The 18,286-nt window shown below is 54.1% G+C and overlaps 1 protein-coding gene and 1 pseudogene across 1 annotated transcript in view; one reads left to right on the top strand and one right to left on the bottom strand.

The window, feature by feature from the left end:
* The window catches only part of dntt (deoxynucleotidyltransferase, terminal), a 324,009-nt gene that overhangs the window by 58,939 nt on the left and 246,784 nt on the right, over positions 1 to 18,286 (top strand). The window lies entirely within an intron of this gene.
* Positions 13,829 to 14,007, bottom strand: LOC144695107 (U2 spliceosomal RNA; annotated as a pseudogene).

Below are 18,286 nucleotides of genomic sequence, written 5' to 3'. Positions count from 1 at the left end.
CTTCCTTCAGGGTGCTGATCACAGAGCGCTCTCTGTGTACCTTTTGGAAGAAGAAACGTGAGCACGTCTCATCCTGCTCCACGGAGCGGACTCTGGAACGGAAGATGATCTTGGAGGCCTCCGAGGCAAAGTGCGAGGCTTGCTGGCCCTTCACCTCTTGGAGCTCCTCCTTGACATCGACCCCCATCGACTGCAGCCGCAGCAGATTCTGCATCTTTTTCTGGAGTCGGGACATTTCCCTCTGTTCCTTTCTAGCTTTCTGGGTGCCTTTGAGGATGAAAAACCTCTTGATGCTTCCCTTGGTCGCTTCCCACCAGTGTGTCAGGGACTCAAAGAGGGGTTTCACGGTTCTCCAACCTTTGTAATCCCTCTTGAGCTCCTCAATGTTCTCTGGGGTCAGCAGTTGCACATTTAGCTTCCATGCCCCCCTGCCCACCCTCAGGTCCTTCTCCAAGTGGCAGTCCGCCAGTAGGAGGCAGTGGTCAGAGAAGAACACCGGCTTGACCTCGGTGGATCTGACTGTGAATGCACGGGACACAAACAGGAAGTCTATCCTGGAACGAATGGACCCGTCTGGCCGCGACCAGGTGTATCTACGCTGCGCTCCGTCTGCAGGGTTGCTGAAGACGTCGTGCAGCTTGGCATCCTTAACTGTTTCCATCAGGGATCTGGACGTAGCGTCCAATCTGCTGCCGGCCCTGCCGGATCGTCCAGCCGCATCGATGATGCAGTTGAAGTCACCGCCCAGAATGACCGGCCTGGAGGTCGCCAGCAGCAGTGGGAGCTGCTGAAAAACCTCCAGCCGCTCAGCCCCTTGTGCCGGGCCATACACGTTAATTAACCGGAGTGGAGCGTTCTTGTACATTACGTCTGCTACGAGGAGTCGCCCGCCCACCACCTCCTTAACCTCGGAGACGGTGAAGTTGCCTCCCCGCAGCAGAATACCCAGGCCGGAGGAACGAGAGTCGTTTCCGCCCGACCAGATCGATGGCCCGTGGGACCACCATCGTGACCATTGCCTGTAGGAGCTGAGGTGCGGTATGGCACACTCCTGCAGAAACAACAGGTCAGCTTTGACCTTGGCTAGGTAGTCCAAGGTCGCAACACATCGCGTAGTAGATTTAATGCTACGCACATTTATGGATACAATCTTTAAACCCATTTTAAAGCATTTATTCTCCTACCAAACCCACTGTCTCTGAGAGTCCCAGACCTTTAGTCTGCTCCTTCATACCCGTAGTGAGCTCAAATTCCTTCACTTTGGATGGGCTGAGGTAGATCTCCTTGGCCGTGTTCTGCTCCGGTGGCATCTGGAGGTTCACGTAGAGAGTGGGTTTTGAGATGACCTTTGCTGGAGAAGCTTCTCCAAAACTCACCCCCTCTGGGGTGTTGCTGTTCCCGGCTTCCTGGAGCTGGGGTGCGATGATTGCCTCACTGCTCCCAGATTCCAGGGGCTGTGGTGCACTGGCCTCCTCAGGTTGCAGGCAAAGTTGGGGTGCGCTGGTCTCCTTGTTGTCTCCAATTTTCTGGAGCTCGGGTGTCTCGTCCTCCAACGCCCTGGAGCTTTGCCGCCTCTTCTGTCGGTGCCGCCCTGGCACTTCATCATCCGAAGAGCTGCTGCCCTTGTCATCCGTGTCGGATGGGAGACGCCTCTTGCCGCTTCTCTGGGAAACGCCTTTGCTTCTTCTTCGCTCCCTCTTACTTTTCTTGTTCTTGTTCTTCACCGTCCGCCACTCCCCCTGCTGCTTTTCCACTGCTGCCTCCTCCTCCATTGATTCGCTGTCCTGAGGACTGGGAGGTTCAGGGGGTAGTGCTGTTGATTGGCTCTCTGTTGCCTCAATCTCTTTCTCCACCTTGTCTCTCTCTGTGTCCTCCTTTGTCCCGTTGAGCTCCCTGGGGGCCTTGGTGGTTGGAGTGACACGAAACATTTCTTCTGCTTCCCCCTGGTCGGCTTTGGCTGCCTGTGCGTAAGTACGGCAGCGTTTGGGGCAGGTCCTGTAGAGGCGACCTGCCTCGCCACACAGGTTGCAGCACTTGGCCTGTTTGCAGTCTTTTGTCTGGTGCCCTTCCTGTTTGCAGATCTTGCAGAGGGAGGCGCTGCAGTTGGCCGCCACATGACCAGCCTTGCCGCATGAGCGACAATGCTTGGGTTGCCCAGCGTAGACCAGGTAGCCACGGTTTCCCCCGATAGCGAAACTGGAAGGAGGGTGGAAAATGGCTCCCTTACCGTCGGTCTTTAGCGTGACCTTAAACAGGCGTTTGCCTGTCCAGATCCCCAAGTCGTCTCAAATCTCGGTGCCGCTCCCCACCTTATCGAAGTACCTGGTGAGGAAGGTGACCACGTCGGCCACAGGGACGAAGGGGTTGTACACATGCACCATCAGCACACATTCCCGTTGCAACGGCAGAGAAAAGTGCGGCTCCGCCGTCAGGATCTTCATCTCCGGCAGGTCTCTCTTCTCCTCGAACACCCTCAGGAGCCGGACGCAGTCTGCCACCCGCTTGAACGTCACGTCAAAATAACCGCCTTTGCGGGAGTCATGCAGGGTGAAGATCTCCGGAGCTTGGAAGCCGCACGCCTTCAACAGGATCCTCCTGGTGAAGAAGCCCCGATCCATAGGTGATCCTCCTTCGCTGTGGTTCACCGTGACTCGGACGGTGATAGGTAACCCACGGTATGGATTTGGATTGCGATTGGTTATAGCCCTTCCATCCCGACCTTGCCTTGGCAGGACCATGGTGTCGCCCCTGCAACACTTGATCTTAGCCAAAAGGCCGAGAGCGAACCATCCCACAGACTGCTTCACCACAATGTTGACTGCAGGACACTCTTCCCAGACTTTTTTTTTTGTAAAAATATACTTTATTCATAAAATATCTTCAATCACATTCCAAACCATTTCAAAAACAACATTACAAGGGTACAATCCAGGTTAAACTTTTACAAAATGTATCACCAGGTGCATCAGTACAAACAATATTACAATCATTTACAGCCTTTCATTTTGATCTGTACAGCCCGAGGGGCTCTAAACAGTTCCCAGTCTCTCGGTGCGCTGTGGTAGAAAGGTCTTAGACAGCGACCCTTCCCCATTGCGCCTTTGCGGCAGCTGCCCCAAGCTTTAGTGCGTCCCTCAGCACGTAGTCCTGGACTTTGGATTGTGCCAGTCCGCAACAATCGGTCGGGGACAACTCTTTGCGCTGGAAGACCAACAAGTTTCGGGCAGACCAAAGCGCGTCTTTCACCGAGTTGATGATCCTCCAGCTGCAATTGATGTTTGTCTCGGTGTGTGTCCCTGGGAACAGCCCGTAGAGCACAGAGTCCTGTGTCACAGAACTGCTCGGGATGAACCTCGACAGCAACCACTGCATCTCTCTCCAGACTTTCTTTGCAAAGGCACAATCCACAAGGAGGTGAACAACGGTCTCTTCCCCACCACAGCCACCTCGAGGGCAACGTGCAGAGGGGGTGAGCCTCCTGGCGTGTAGGAAGGATCTGACGGGGAGGGCCTTTCTCACCACCAGCCAAGCTACGTCTTGGTGCTTGTTGGAAAGTTCTGGCGATGAGGCATTCTGCCAAATGACTTTGACAGTCTGCTCGGGGAACCATCCCACAGGGTCCACCCTCTCCTTTTCCCTCAGGGCCTCTAGGACGTTACGTGCTGACCACTGCCTGATGGACTTGTGGTCAAAGGTGTTTTTCTGCATAAATTTTTCCACCAGGGACAGGTGGTACGGCACGGTCCAACTACTTGGAGCGTTCCGCGGCAGCGTGGCCAGACCCATCTTTCGCAACACCGGGGACAGGTAGAACCTCAGCACGTAGTGACACTTGGTGTTTGCGTACTGAGGGTCTACGCACCGCTTGATGCAGCCGCACACAAAGGTGGCCATCAGTATGAGGGCGATGTTGGGCACGTTTTTTCCCCCTTTATCTAGAGGCTTGTACATCGCGTCCCTGCGGACACGATCCATTTTCGACCTCCAGATAAAGCGGAAGATGGCTCGAGTGATCGCCGTCGCGCAGGAGTCTGGAATGGGCCAGACCTGCGCCACGTACAGCAACAGCGAGAGTACCTCACACCTGATGACCAGGTTCTTACCCGCAATGGAGAGGGAACGTCGCTCCCACATGCCCAGTTTCCTTTCACCATAGCCACTCGCTCCTTCCAGTTTCTAACGCATGCCCCGGTTCCTCCGAACCATATCCCCAGCACCTTCAGGCCGTCAGCCCTGACAGTGAAGGGGACAAAGGATCGGTCAGCCCAGTTCCCAAAGAACATGGCCTCGCTCTTCCCACGATTTACCTTGGCTCCCGAGGCCAGTTCGAACTGGTCGCAGATGTGCATCAGTCTGCGCACCGACAGCGGATCCGAGCAGAAGACGGCGACGTCGTCCATGTACAGGGAGGCTTTTACCTGAGTGCCTCCACTGCCTGGGATCGTCACTCCTCTTATGCCCGGATCCTTCCTGATGGACTCGGCAAAGGGTTCTATGCAACACACGAAAAGGACAGGCGAGAGAGGACAGCCCTGCCTGACTCCAGATTTAATCGGAAAGCTATCTGTTTCCCACCCATTGATTGAGACTGCGCTACTGATGTTAGTGTAGAGCAGTTGGATCCAATTTCGAATTCCCTCCCCAAACCCCATTTTGGAGAGCACATCCACCATGTAGGTGTGCGATATTCTGTCAAAGGCCTTCTCCTGATCCAAGCTGATGAGGCAGGTATCCACACCCCTGTCCTGTACGTAGGCAATCGTATCCCTGAGCAGCGCCAGGCTGTCAGAGATCTTCCTGCCTGGCACAGAGCAGGTCTGGTCAGGGTGAATCACCAGACACTCTTCCCAGACTTTTTTTTTGTAAAAATATACTTTATTCATAAAATATCTTCAATCACATTCAAAACCATTTCAAAAACAACATTACAAGGGTACAATCCAGGTTAAACTTTTACAAAATGTATCACCAGGTGCATCAGTACAAACAATATTACAATCATTTACAGCCTTTCATTTTGATCTGTACAGCCCGAGGGGCTCTAAACAGTTCCCAGTCTCTCGGTGCGCTGTGGTAGAAAGGTCTTAGACAGCGACCCTTCCCCATTGCGCCTTTGCGGCAGCTGCCCCAAGCTTTAGTGCGTCCCTCAGCACGTAGTCCTGGACTTTGGATTGTGCCAGTCCGCAACAATCGGTCGGGGACAACTCTTTGTGCTGGAAGACCAACAAGTTTCGGGCAGACCAAAGCGCCTCTTTCACTGAGTTGATGATCCTCCAGCTGCAGTTGATGTTTGTCTCGGTGTGTGTCCCTGGGAACAGCCCGTAGAGCACAGAGTCCTGTGTCACAGAACTGCTCGGGATGAACCTCGACAGCAACCACTGCATCTCTCTCCAGACTTTCTTTGCAAAGGCACAATCCACAAGGAGGTGAACAACGGTCTCTTCCCCACCACAGCCACCTCGAGGGCAACGTGCAGAGGGGGTGAGCCTCCTGGCGTGTAGGAAGGATCTGACGGGGAGGGCCTTTCTCACCACCAGCCAAGCTACGTCTTGGTGCTTGTTGGAAAGTTCTGGCGATGAGGCATTCTGCCAAATGACTTTGACAGTCTGCTCGGGGAACCATCCCACAGGGTCCACCCTCTCCTTTTCCCTCAGGGCCTCTAGGACGTTACGTGCTGACCACTGCCTGATGGACTTGTGGTCAAAGGTGTTTTTCTGCATACATTTTTCCACCAGGGACAGGTGGTACGGCATGGTCCAACTACTTGGAGCGTTTCGCGGCAGCGTGGCCAGACCCATCCTTCGCAACACCGGGGACAGGTAGAACCTCAGCACGTAGTGACACTTGGTGTTTGCGTACTGAGGGTCTACGCACCGCTTGATGCAGCCACACACAAAGGTGGCCATCAGTATGAGGGCGATGTTGGGCATGTTTTTTCCCCCTTTATCTAGAGGCTTGTACATCGCGTCCCTGCGGACACGATCCATTTTCTACCTCCAGATAAAGCGGAAGATGGCTCGAGTGATCGCCATCGCGCAGGAGTCTGGAATGGGCCAGACCTGCGCCACGTACAGCAACAGCGAGAGTACCTCACACCTGATGACCAGGTTCTTTCCCGCAATGGAGAGGGAACGTCGCTCCCACATGCCCAGTTTCCTTTTCACCATAGCCACTCGCTCCTTCCAGTTTCTAACGCATGCCCCGGTCCCTCCGAACCATATCCCCAGCACCTTCAGGCCGTCAGCCCTGACAGTGAAGGGGACAAAGGATCGGTCAGCCCAGTTCCCAAAGAACATGGCCTCGCTCTTCCCACGATTTACCTTGGCTCCCGAGGCCAGTTCGAACTGGTCGCAGATGTGCATCAGTCTGCGCACCGACAGCGGATCCGAGCAGAAGACGGCGACGTCGTCCATGTACAGGGAGGCTTTTACCTGAGTGCCTCCACTGCCTGGGATCGTCACTCCTCTTATGCCCGGATCCTTCCTGATGGACTCGGCAAAGGGTTCTATGCAACACACGAAAAGGACTGGCGAGAGAGGACAGCCCTGCCTGACTCCAGATTTAATCGGAAAGCTATCTGTTTCCCACCCATTGATTGAGACTGCGCTACTGATGTTAGTGTAGAGCAGTTGGATCCAATTTCGAATTCCCTCCCCAAACCCCATTTTGGAGAGCACATCCCCCATGTAGGTGTGCGATATTCTGTCAAAGGCCTTCTCCTGATCCAAGCTGATGAGGCAGGTATCCACACCCCTGTCCTGTACATAGGCAATCGTATCCCTGAGCAGCGCCAGGCTGTCAGAGATCTTCCTGCCTGGCACAGAGCAGGTCTGGTCAGGGTGAATCACCAATTCCAGAGCGGATTTGACCCGGTTGGCGATGACCTTGGACAGAATCTTATAGTCCACATTCAACAGTGAAATGGGTCGCCAATTTCTAATTTCCTCCCTTTCCCCCTTGTGCTTGTAAATGAGGGTAATGATGCCTTTCTTCATGGATTCTGACATACTACCGGCCAGGAGCATACTCTCGTACACCCCTAGCAGGTCTGGGCCGATCAAGTCCCACAGAGCCGAATACAACTCCGCCGGCAAGCCGTCGCTTCCGGGAGTTTTACTCTTCTCGAAGGACTCGAGGGCCTTAGTCAGTTCGTCAGGAGTTAGCGGTTTGTCCAGGCTCTCCCGCGTACTGTGGTCTAAGACCTCCGTGATAGAGGACAGGAAGGACTGGGAGGCCGTGCTGTCCGTGGGCTTCACGTCATACAGTCCGGCATAAAAGGATTTGCTGATCCTCAGAATGTCGGACCGTGATGACTTTACTGAGCCGTCTTCTTCCTTCAGGCTGCTGATCACAGAGCGCTCTCTGTGTACCTTTTGGAAGAAGAAACGTGAGCACGTCTCATCCTGCTCCACGGCGTGGACTCTGGAACGGAAGATGATCTTGGAGGCCTCCGAGGCAAAGTGCGAGGCTTGCTGGCCCTTCACCTCTTGGAGCTCCTCCTTGACATCGACCCCCATCGACTGCAGCCGCAGCAGATTCTGCATCTTTTTCTGGAGTCGGGACATTTCCCTCTGTTCCTTTCTAGCTTTCTGGGTGCCTTTGAGGATGAAAAACCTCTTGATGCTTCCCTTGATCGCTTCCCACCAGTGTGTCAGGGACTCAAAGAGGGGTTTCACGGTTCTCCAACCTTTGTAATCCCTCTTGAGCTCCTCAATGTTCTCTGGGGTCAGCAGTTGCACATTTAGCTTCCATGTCCCCCTGCCCACCCTCAGGTCCTTCTCCAAGTGGCAGTCCGCCAGTAGGAGGCAGTGGTCAGAGAAGAACACCGGCTTGACCTCGGTGGATCTGACTGTGAATGCACGGGACACAAACAGGAAGTCTATCCTGGAACGAATGGACCCGTCTGGCCGCGACCAGGTGTATCTACGCTGCGCTCCGTCTGCAGGGTTGCTGAAGACGTCGTGCAGCTTGGCATCCTTAACTGTTTCCATCAGGGATCTGGACGTAGCGTCCAATCTGCTGCCGGCCCTGCCGGATCGTCCAGCCGCATCGATGATGCAGTTGAAGTCACCGCCCAGAATGACCGGCCTGGAGGTCGCCAGCAGCAGTGGGAGCTGCTGAAAAACCTCCAGCCGCTCAGCCCCTTGTGCCGGGCCATACACGTTAATTAACCGGAGTGGAGCGTTCTTGTACATTACGTCTGCTACGAGGAGTCGCCCGCCCACCACCTCCTTAACCTCGGAGACGGTGAAGTTGCCTCCCCGCAACAGAATACCCAGGCCGGAGGAACGAGAGTCGTTTCCGCCCGACCAGATCGATGGCCCGTGGGACCACCATCGTGACCATTTCCTGTAGGAGCTGAGGTGTGGTATCGCACACTCCTGCAGAAACAACAGGTCAGCTTTGACCTTGGCTAGGTAGTCCAAGGTCGCAACACATCGCGTAGTAGATTTAATGCTACGCACATTTATGGATACAATCTTTAAACCCATTTTAAAGCATTTATTCTCCTACCAAACCCACTGTCTCTGAGAGTCCCAGACCTTTAGTCTGCTCCTTCATACCCGTAGTGAGCTCAAATTCCTTCACTTTGGATGGGCTGAGGTAGATCTCCTTGGCCGTGTTCTGCTCCGGTGGCATCTGGAGGTTCACGTAGAGAGTGGGTTTTGAGATGACCTTTGCTGGAGAAGCTTCTCCAAAACTCACCCCCTCTGGGGTGTTGCTGTTCCCGGCTTCCTGGAGCTGGGGTGCGATGATTGCCTCACTGCTCCCAGATTCCAGGGGCTGTGGTGCACTGGCCTCCTCAGGTTGCAGGCAAAGTTGGGGTGCGCTGGTCTCCTTGTTGTCTCCAATTTTCTGGAGCTCGGGTGTCTCGTCCTCCAACGCCCTGGAGCTTTGCCGCCTCTTCTGTCGGTGCCGCCCTGGCACTTCATCATCCGAAGAGCTGCTGCCCTTGTCATCCGTGTCGGATGGGAGACGCCTCTTGCCGCTTCTCTGGGAAAAGCCTTTGCTTCTTCTTCGCTCCCTCTTACTTTTCTTGTTCTTGTTCTTCACCGTCCGCCACTCCCCCTGCTGCTTTTCCACTGCTGCCTCCTCCTCCATTGATTCGCTGTCCTGAGGACTGGGAGGTTCAGGGGGTAGTGCTGTTGATTGGCTCTCTGTTGCCTCAATCTCTTTCTCCACCTTGTCTCTCTCTGTGTCCTCCTTTGTCCCGTTGAGCTCCCTGGGGGCCTTGGTGGTTGGAGTGACACGAAACATTTCTTCTGCTTCCCCCTGGTCGGCTTTGGCTGCCTGTGCGTAAGTACGGCAGCGTTTGGGGCAGGTCCTGTAGAGGTGACTTGCCTCGCCACACAGGTTGCAGCACTTGGCCTGTTTGCAGTCTTTTGTCTGGTGCCCTTCCTGTTTGCAGATCTTGCAGAGAGAGGCGCTGCAGTTGGCCGCCACATGACCAGCCTTGCCGCATGAGCGACAATGCTTGGGTTGCCCAGCGTAGACCAGGTAGCCACGGTTTCCCCCGATAGCGAAACTGGAAGGAGGGTGGAAAATGGCTCCCTTACCTTTTTTTTTTGTAAAAATATACTTTATTCATAAAATATCTTCAATCACATTCAAAACCATTTCAAAAACAACATTACAAGGGTACAATCCAGGTTAAACTTTTACAAAATGTATCACCAGGTGCATCAGTACAAACAATATTACAATCATTTACAGCCTTTCATTTTGATCTGTACAGCCCGAGGGGCTCTAAACAGTTCCCAGTCTCTCGGTGCGCTGTGGTAGAAAGGTCTTAGACAGCGACCCTTCCCCATTGCGCCTTTGCGGCAGCTGCCCCAAGCTTTAGTGCGTCCCTCAGCACGTAGTCCTGGACTTTGGATTGTGCCAGTCCGCAACAATCGGTCGGGGACAACTCTTTGCGCTGGAAGACCAACAAGTTTCGGGCAGACCAAAGCGCGTCTTTCACCGAGTTGATGATCCTCCAGCTGCAATTGATGTTTGTCTCGGTGTGTGTCCCTGGGAACAGCCCGTAGAGCACAGAGTCCTGTGTCACAGAACTGCTCGGGATGAACCTCGACAGCAACCACTGCATCTCTCTCCAGACTTTCTTTGCAAAGGCACAATCCACAAGGAGGTGAACAACGGTCTCTTCCCCACCGCAGCCACCTCGAGGGCAACGTGCAGAGGGGGTGAGCCTCCTGGCGTGTAGGAAGGATCTGACGGGGAGGGCCTTTCTCACCACCAGCCAAGCTACGTCTTGGTGCTTGTTGGAAAGTTCTGGCGATGAGGCATTCTGCCAAATGACTTTGACAGTCTGCTCGGGGAACCATCCCACAGGGTCCACCCTCTCCTTATCCCTCAGGGCCTCTAGGACGTTACGTGCTGACCACTGCCTGATGGACTTGTGGTCAAAGGTGTTTTTCTGCATAAATTTTTCCACCAGGGACAGGTGGTACGGCACGGTCCAACTACTTGGAGCGTTCCGCGGCAGCGTGGCCAGACCCATCCTTCGCAACACCGGGGACAGGTAGAACCTCAGCACGTAGTGACACTTGGTGTTTGCGTACTGAGGGTCTACGCACCGCTTGATGCAGCCGCACACAAAGGTGGCCATCAGTATGAGGGCGATGTTGGGCACGTTTTTTCCCCCTTTATCTAGAGGCTTGTACATCGCGTCCCTGCGGACACGATCCATTTTCGACCTCCAGATAAAGCGGAAGATGGCTCGAGTGATCGCCGTCGCGCAGGAGTCTGGAATGGGCCAGACCTGCGCCACGTACAGCAACAGCGAGAGTACCTCACACCTGATGACCAGGTTCTTACCCGCAATGGAGAGGGAACGTCGCTCCCACATGCCCAGTTTCCTTTCACCATAGCCACTCGCTCCTTCCAGTTTCTAACGCATGCCCCGGTCCCTCCGAACCATATCCCCAGCACCTTCAGGCCGTCAGCCCTGACAGTGAAGGGGACAAAGGATCGGTCAGCCCAGTTCCCAAAGAACATGGCCTCGCTCTTCCCACGATTTACCTTGGCTCCCGAGGCCAGTTCGAACTGGTCGCAGATGTGCATCAGTCTGCGCACCGACAGCGGATCCGAGCAGAAGACGGCGACGTCGTCCATGTACAGGGAGGCTTTTACCTGAGTGCCTCCACTGCCTGGGATCGTCACTCCTCTTATGCCCGGATCCTTCCTGATGGACTCGGCAAAGGGTTCTATGCAGCACACGAAAAGGACAGGCGAGAGAGGACAGCCCTGCCTGACTCCAGATTTAATCGGAAAGCTATCTGTTTCCCACCCATTGATTGAGACTGCGCTACTGATGTTAGTGTAGAGCAGTTGGATCCAATTTCGAATTCCCTCCCCAAACCCCATTTTGGAGAGCACATCCCCCATGTAGGTGTGCGATATTCTGTCAAAGGCCTTCTCCTGATCCAAGCTGATGAGGCAGGTATCTACACCCCTGTCCTGTACATAGGCAATCGTATCCCTGAGCAGCGCCAGGCTGTCAGAGATCTTCCTGCCTGGCACAGAGCAGGTCTGGTCAGGGTGAATCACCAATTCCAGAGCGGATTTGACCCGATTGGCGATGACCTTGGACAGAATCTTATAGTCCATATTCAACAGTGAAATGGGTCGCCAATTTCTAATTTCCTCCCTTTCCCCCTTGTGCTTGTAGATGAGGGTGATGATGCCTTTCCTCATGGATTCTGACATACTACCGGCCAGGAGCATACTCTCGTACACCCCTAGCAGGTCTGGGCCGATCAAGTCCCACAGAGCCGAATACAACTCCGCCGGCAAGCCGTCGCTTCCGGGAGTTTTACTCTTCTCGAAGGACTCAAGGGCCTTAGTCAGTTCATCAGGAGTTAGCGGTTTGTCTAGGCTCTCCCGCGTACTGTGGTCTAAGACCTCCGTGATAGAGGACAGGAAGGACTGGGAGGCCGTGCTGTCCGTGGGCTTCACGTCATACAGTCCGGCATAAAAGGATTTGCTGATCCTCAGAATGTCGGACCGTGATGACTTTACTGAGCCGTCTTCTTCCTTCAGGCTGCTGATCACAGAGCGCTCTCTGTGTACCTTTTGGAAGAAGAAACGTGAGCACGTCTCATCCTGCTCCACGGAGCGGACCCTGGAATGGAAGATGATCTTGGAGGCCTCCGAGGCAAAGTGCGAGGCTTGCTGGCCTTTCACCTCTTGGAGCTCCTCCTTGACATCGACCCCCATCGACTGCAGCCGGAGCAGATTCTGCATCTTTTTCTGGAGTCGGGACATTTCCCTCTGTTCCTTTCTAGCTTTCTGGGTGCCTTTGCGGATGAAAAAAATGGCTCCCTTACCTTTTTTTTTTTTGTAAAAAATATACTTTATTCATAAAAAATCTTCAGTCACATTCAAAACCATTTCAAAAACAACATTACAAGGGTACAATCCAGGTTAAACTTTTACAAAATGTATCACCAGGTGCATCAGTACAAACAATATTACAATCATTTACAGCCTTTCATTTTGATCTGTACAGCCCGAGGGGCTCTAAACAGTTCCCAGTCTCTCGGTGCGCTGTGGTAGAAAGGTCTTAGACAGCGACCCTTCCCCATTGCACCTTTGCGGCAGCTGCCCCAAGCTTTAGTGCGTCCCTCAGCACGTAGTCCTGGACTTTGGATTGTGCCAGTCCGCAACAATCGGTCGGGGACAACTCTTTGTGCTGGAAGACCAACAAGTTTCGGGCAGACCAAAGCGCCTCTTTCACCGAGTTGATGATCCTCCAGCTGCAGTCGATGTTTGTCTCGGTGTGTGTCCCTGGGAACAGCCCGTAGAGCACAGAGTCCTGTGTCACAGAACTGCTCGGGATGAACCTCGACAGCAACCACTGCATCTCTCTCCAGACTTTCTTTGCAAAGGCACAATCCACAAGGAGGTGAACAACGGTCTCTTCCCCACCACAGCCACCTCGAGGGCATCGTGCAGAGGGGGTGAGACTCCTGGCGTGTAGGAAGGATCTGACGGGGAGGGCCTTTCTCACCACCAGCCAAGCTACGTCTTGGTGCTTGTTGGAAAGTTCTGGCGATGAGGCATTCTGCCAAATGACTTTGACAGTCTGCTCGGGGAACCATCCCACAGGGTCCACCCTCTCCTTATCCCTCAGGGCCTCTAGGACGTTACGTGCTGACCACTGCCTGATGGACTTGTGGTCAAAGGTGTTTTTCTGCATAAATTTTTCCACCAGGGACAGGTGGTACGGCACGGTCCAACTACTTGGAGCGTTCCGCGGCAGCGTGGCCAGACCCATCCTTCGCAACACCGGGGACAGGTAGAACCTCAGCACGTAGTGACACTTGGTGTTTGCGTACTGAGGGTCTACGCACCGCTTGATGCAGCCACACACAAAGGTGGCCATCAGTATGAGGGCGATGTTGGGCACGTTTTTTCCCCCTTTATCTAGAGGCTTGTACATCGCGTCCCTGCAGACACGATCCATTTTCGACCTCCAGATAAAGCGGAAGATGGCTCGAGTGATCGCCATCGCGCAGGAGTGTGGAATGGGCCAGACCTGCGCCACGTACAGCAACAGCGAGAGTACCTCACACCTGATGACCAGGTTCTTACCCGCAATGGAGAGGGAGCGTCGCTCCCACATGCCCAATTTCCTTTTCATCATAGCCACTCGCTCCTTCCAGTTTCTAACGCATGCCCCGGTCCCTCCGAACCATATCCCCAGCACCTTCAGGCCGTCAGCCCTGACAGTGAAGGGGACAAAGGATCGGTCAGCCCACTTCCCAAAGAACATGGCCTCGCTCTTACCTTTTTTTTTTTTTTTTTTTTTTTTTTGGAAAGGGGAGGGTGCACCGTTCCCAGAGATACTGCAATACCGGGTCGATGCGTGGAGTGGACGGAGCAAGCCCCTATTCCATCTCCCTGCTCCAAAAATCAATTTAATATATGGTCCCCAGATAAGGGACGTATCAGATATTAAACTGATAAGAACAGATTTTTTTTTTTTTATTGTAAAAATATACTTTATTCATAAAAATCTTCAATCACATTCAAAACCATTTCAAAAACAACATTACAAGGGTACAATCCAGGTTAAACTTTTACAAAATGTATCACCAGGTGCATCAGTACAAACAATATTACAGTCATTTACAGCCTTTCATTTTGATCTGTACAGCCCGAGGGGCTCTAAACAGTTCCCAGTCTCTCGGTGCGCTGTGGTAGAAAGGTCTTAGACAGCGACCCTTCCCCATTGCGCCTTTGCGGCAGCTGCCCCAAGCTTTAGTGCGTCCCTCAGCACGTAGTCCTGGACTTTGGATTGTGCCAGTCCGCAACAATCGGTCGGGGACAAATCTTTGTGCTGGAAGACCAACAAGTTTCGGGCAGACCAAAGCGCGTCTTTCACCGAGTTGATGATCCTCCAGCTGCAGTTGATGTTTGTCTCGGTGTGTGTCCCTGGGAACAGCCCGTAGAGCACAGAGTCCTGTGTCACAGAACTGCTCGGGATGAACCTCGACAGCAACCACTGCATCTCTCTCCAGACTTTCTTTGCAAAGGCACAATCCACAAGGAGGTGAACAACGGTCTCTTCCCCACCACAGCCACCTCGAGGGCATCGTGCAGAGGGGGTGAGACTCCTGGCGTGTAGGAAGGATCTGACGGGGAGGGCCTTTCTCACCACCAGCCAAGCTACGTCTTGGTGCTTGTTGGAAAGTTCTGGCGATGAGGCATTCTGCCAAATGACTTTGACAGTCTGCTCGGGGAACCATCCCACAGGGTCCACCCTCTCCTTATCCCTCAGGGCCTCTAGGACGTTACGTGCTGACCACTGCCTGATGGACTTGTGGTCAAAGGTGTTTTTCTGCATAAATTTTTCCACCAGGGACAGGTGGTACGGCACGGTCCAACTACTTGGAGCGTTCCGCGGCAGCGTGGCCAGACCCATCCTTCGCAACACCGGGGACAGGTAGAACCTCAGCACGTAGTGACACTTGGTGTTTGCGTACTGAGGGTCTACGCACCGCTTGATGCAGCCGCACACAAAGGTGGCCATCAGTATGAGGGCGATGTTGGGCACGTTTTTTCCCCCTTTATCTAGAGGCTTGTACATCGCGTCCCTGCAGACACGATCCATTTTCGACCTCCAGATAAAGCGGAAGATGGCTCGAGTGATCGCCATCGCGCAGGAGTGTGGAATGGGCCAGACCTGCGCCACGTACAGCAACAGCGAGAGTACCTCACACCTGATGACCAGGTTCTTACCCGCAATGGAGAGGGAGCGTCGCTCCCACATGCCCAGTTTCCTTTTCACCATAGCCACTCGCTCCTTCCAGTTTCTAACGCATGCCCCGGTCCCTCCGAACCATATCCCCAGCACCTTCAGGCCGTCAGCCCTGACAGTGAAGGGGACAAAGGATCGGTCAGCCCACTTCCCAAAGAACATGGCCTCGCTCTTCCCACGATTTACCTTGGCTCCCGAGGCCAGTTCGAACTGGTCGCAGACGTGCATCAGTCTGCGCACCGACAGCGGATCCGAGCAGAAGACGGCGACGTCGTCCATGTACAGGGAGGCTTTTACCTGAGTGCCTCCACTGCCTGGGATCGTCACTCCTCTTATGCCCGGATCCTTCCTGATGGACTCGGCAAAGGGTTCTATGCAGCACACAAAAAGGACAGGCGAGAGAGGGCAGCCCTGCCTGACTCCAGATTTAATCGGAAAGCTATCTGTTTCCCACCCATTGATTGAGACTGCGCTACTGATGTTAGTGTAGAGCAGTTGGATCCAATTTCGAATTCCCTCCCCAAACCCCATTTTGGAGAGCACATCCCCCATGTAGGTGTGCGATATTCTGTCAAAGGCCTTCTCCTGATCCAAGCTGATGAGGCAGGTATCCACACCCCTGTCCTGTACATAGGCAATCGTATCCCTGAGCAGCGCCAGGCTGTCAGAGATCTTCCTGCCTGGCACAGAGCAGGTCTGGTCAGGGTGAATCACCAATTCCAGAGCGGATTTGACCCGGTTGGCGATGACCTTGGACAGAATCTTATAGTCCACATTCAACAGTGAAATGGGTCGCCAATTTCTAATTTCCTCCCTTTCCCCCTTGTGCTTGTAGATGAGGGTGATGATGCCTTTCCTCATGGATTCTGACATGCTGCCGGCCAGGAGCATACTCTCGTACACTTCTAGCAGGTCTGGGCCGATCAAGTCCCACAGAGCCGAATACAACTCCGCCGGCAGGCCGTCGCTTCCGGGGGTTTTACTCTTCTCGAAGGACTCGAGGGCCTTAGTCAGTTCGTCAGGAGTTAGCGGTTTGTCTAGGCTCTCCCGCGTACTGTGGTCTAGGACCTCCGTGATAGAGGACAGGAAGGACTGGGAGGCCGTGCTGTCCGTGGGCTTCACGTCATACAGTCCGGCATAAAAGGATTTGCTGATCCTCAGAATGTCGGACCGTGATGACTTTACTGAGCCGTCTTCTTCCTTCAGGCTGCTGATCACAGAGCGCTCTCTGTGTACCTTTTGGAAGAAGAAACGTGAGCACGTCTCATCCTGCTCCACGGAGCGGACTCTGGAACGGAAGATGATCTTGGAGGCCTCCGAGGCAAAGTGCGAGGCTTGCTGGCCCTTCACCTCTTGGAGCTCCTCCTTGACATCCACCCCCATCGACTGCAGCCGGAGCAGATTCTGCATCTTTTCCTGGAGTCGGGACATTTCCCTCTGTTCCTTTCTAGCTTTCTGGGTGCCTTTGAGGATGAAAAACCTCTTGATGCTTCCCTTGATCACTTCCCACCAGTGTGTCAGGGACTCAAAGAGGGGTTTCACGGTTCTCCAACCTTTGTAATCCCTCTTGAGCTCCTCAATGTTCTCTGGGGTCAGCAGTTGCACATTTAGCTTCCATGCCCCCCTGCCCACCCTCAGGTCTTCCTCCAAGTGGCAGTCCGCCAGTAGGAGGCAGTGGTCAGAGAAGAACACCGGCTTGACCTCGGTGGATCTGACTGTGAATGCACGGGACACAAACAGGAAGTCTATCCTGGAACGAATGGACCCGTCTGGCCGCGACCAGGTGTATCTACGCTGCGCTCCGTCTGCAGGGTTGCTGAAGACGTCGTGCAGCTTGGCATCCTTAACTGTTTCCATCAGGGATCTGGACGTAGCGTCCAATCTGCTTCCGGCCCTGCCGGATCGTCCAGCCGCATCGATGATGCAGTTGAAGTCCCCGCCCAGAATGACCGGCCTGGAGGTCGCCAGCAGCAGTGGGAGCTGCTGAAAAACCTCCAGCCGCTCAGCCCCTTGTGCCGGGCCGTACACGTTAATTAACCGGAGTGGAGCGTTCTTGTACATTACGTCTGCTACCAGGAGTCGCCCGCCCACCACCTCCTTGACCTCGGAGACGGTGAAGTTGCCTCCCCGCAGCAGAATACCCAGGCCGGAGGAACGAGAGTCGTTTCCGCCCGACCAGATCGATGGCCCGTGGGACCACCATCGTGACCATTGCCTGTAGGAGCTGAGGTGCGGTATGGCACACTCCTGCAGAAACAACAGGTCAGCTTTGACCTTGGCTAGGTAGTCCAAGGTCGCAACACATCGCGTAGTAGATTTAATGCTACGCACATTTATGGATACAATCTTTAAACCCATATTAAAGCATTTATTCTCCTACCAAACCCACTGTCTCTGAGAGTCCCAGACCTTTAGTCTGCTCCTTCATACCCGTAGTGAGCTCAAATTCCTTCACTTTGGATGGGCTGAGGTAGATCTCCTTGGCCGTGTTCTGCTCCAGTGGCATCTGGAGGTTCACGTAGTGAGCGGATTTTGAGATGACCTTTGCTGGAGAAGCTTCTCCAAAACTCACCCCCTCTGGGGGGTTGCTGTTCCCGGCTTCCTGGAGCTGGGGTGCGATGATTGCCTCACTGCTCCCAGATTCCAGGGGCTGTGGTGCACTGGCCTCCTCAGGTTGCAGGCAAAGTTGGGGTGCGTTGGTCTCCTTGTTGTCTCCAATTTTCTGGAGCTCGGGTGTCTCGTCCTCCAACGCCCTGGAGCTTTGCCGCCTCTTCTGTCGGTGCCGCTCTGGCACTTCCTCATCCGAAGAGCTGCTGCCCTTGTCATCCGTGTCGGATGGGAGACGCCTCTTGCCGCTTCTCTGGGAAACGCCTTTGCTTCTTCTTCGCTCCCTCTTACTTTTCTTGTTCTTCACCGTCCGCCACTCCCCCTGCTGCTTTTCCACTGCTGCCTCCTCCTCCATTGATTCGCTGTCCTGAGGACTGGAAGGTTCAGGGGGTGGTGCTGTTGATTGGCTCT

Source organism: Cetorhinus maximus, chromosome 20 (genome assembly GCF_964194155.1).
Source record: "Cetorhinus maximus chromosome 20, sCetMax3.hap1.1, whole genome shotgun sequence".
NCBI lineage: Eukaryota > Metazoa > Chordata > Chondrichthyes > Lamniformes > Cetorhinidae > Cetorhinus > Cetorhinus maximus.
The sequence above is the reverse complement of the archived record's forward strand: the minus strand, read 5'-3'. Positions and strand labels throughout refer to the sequence as shown.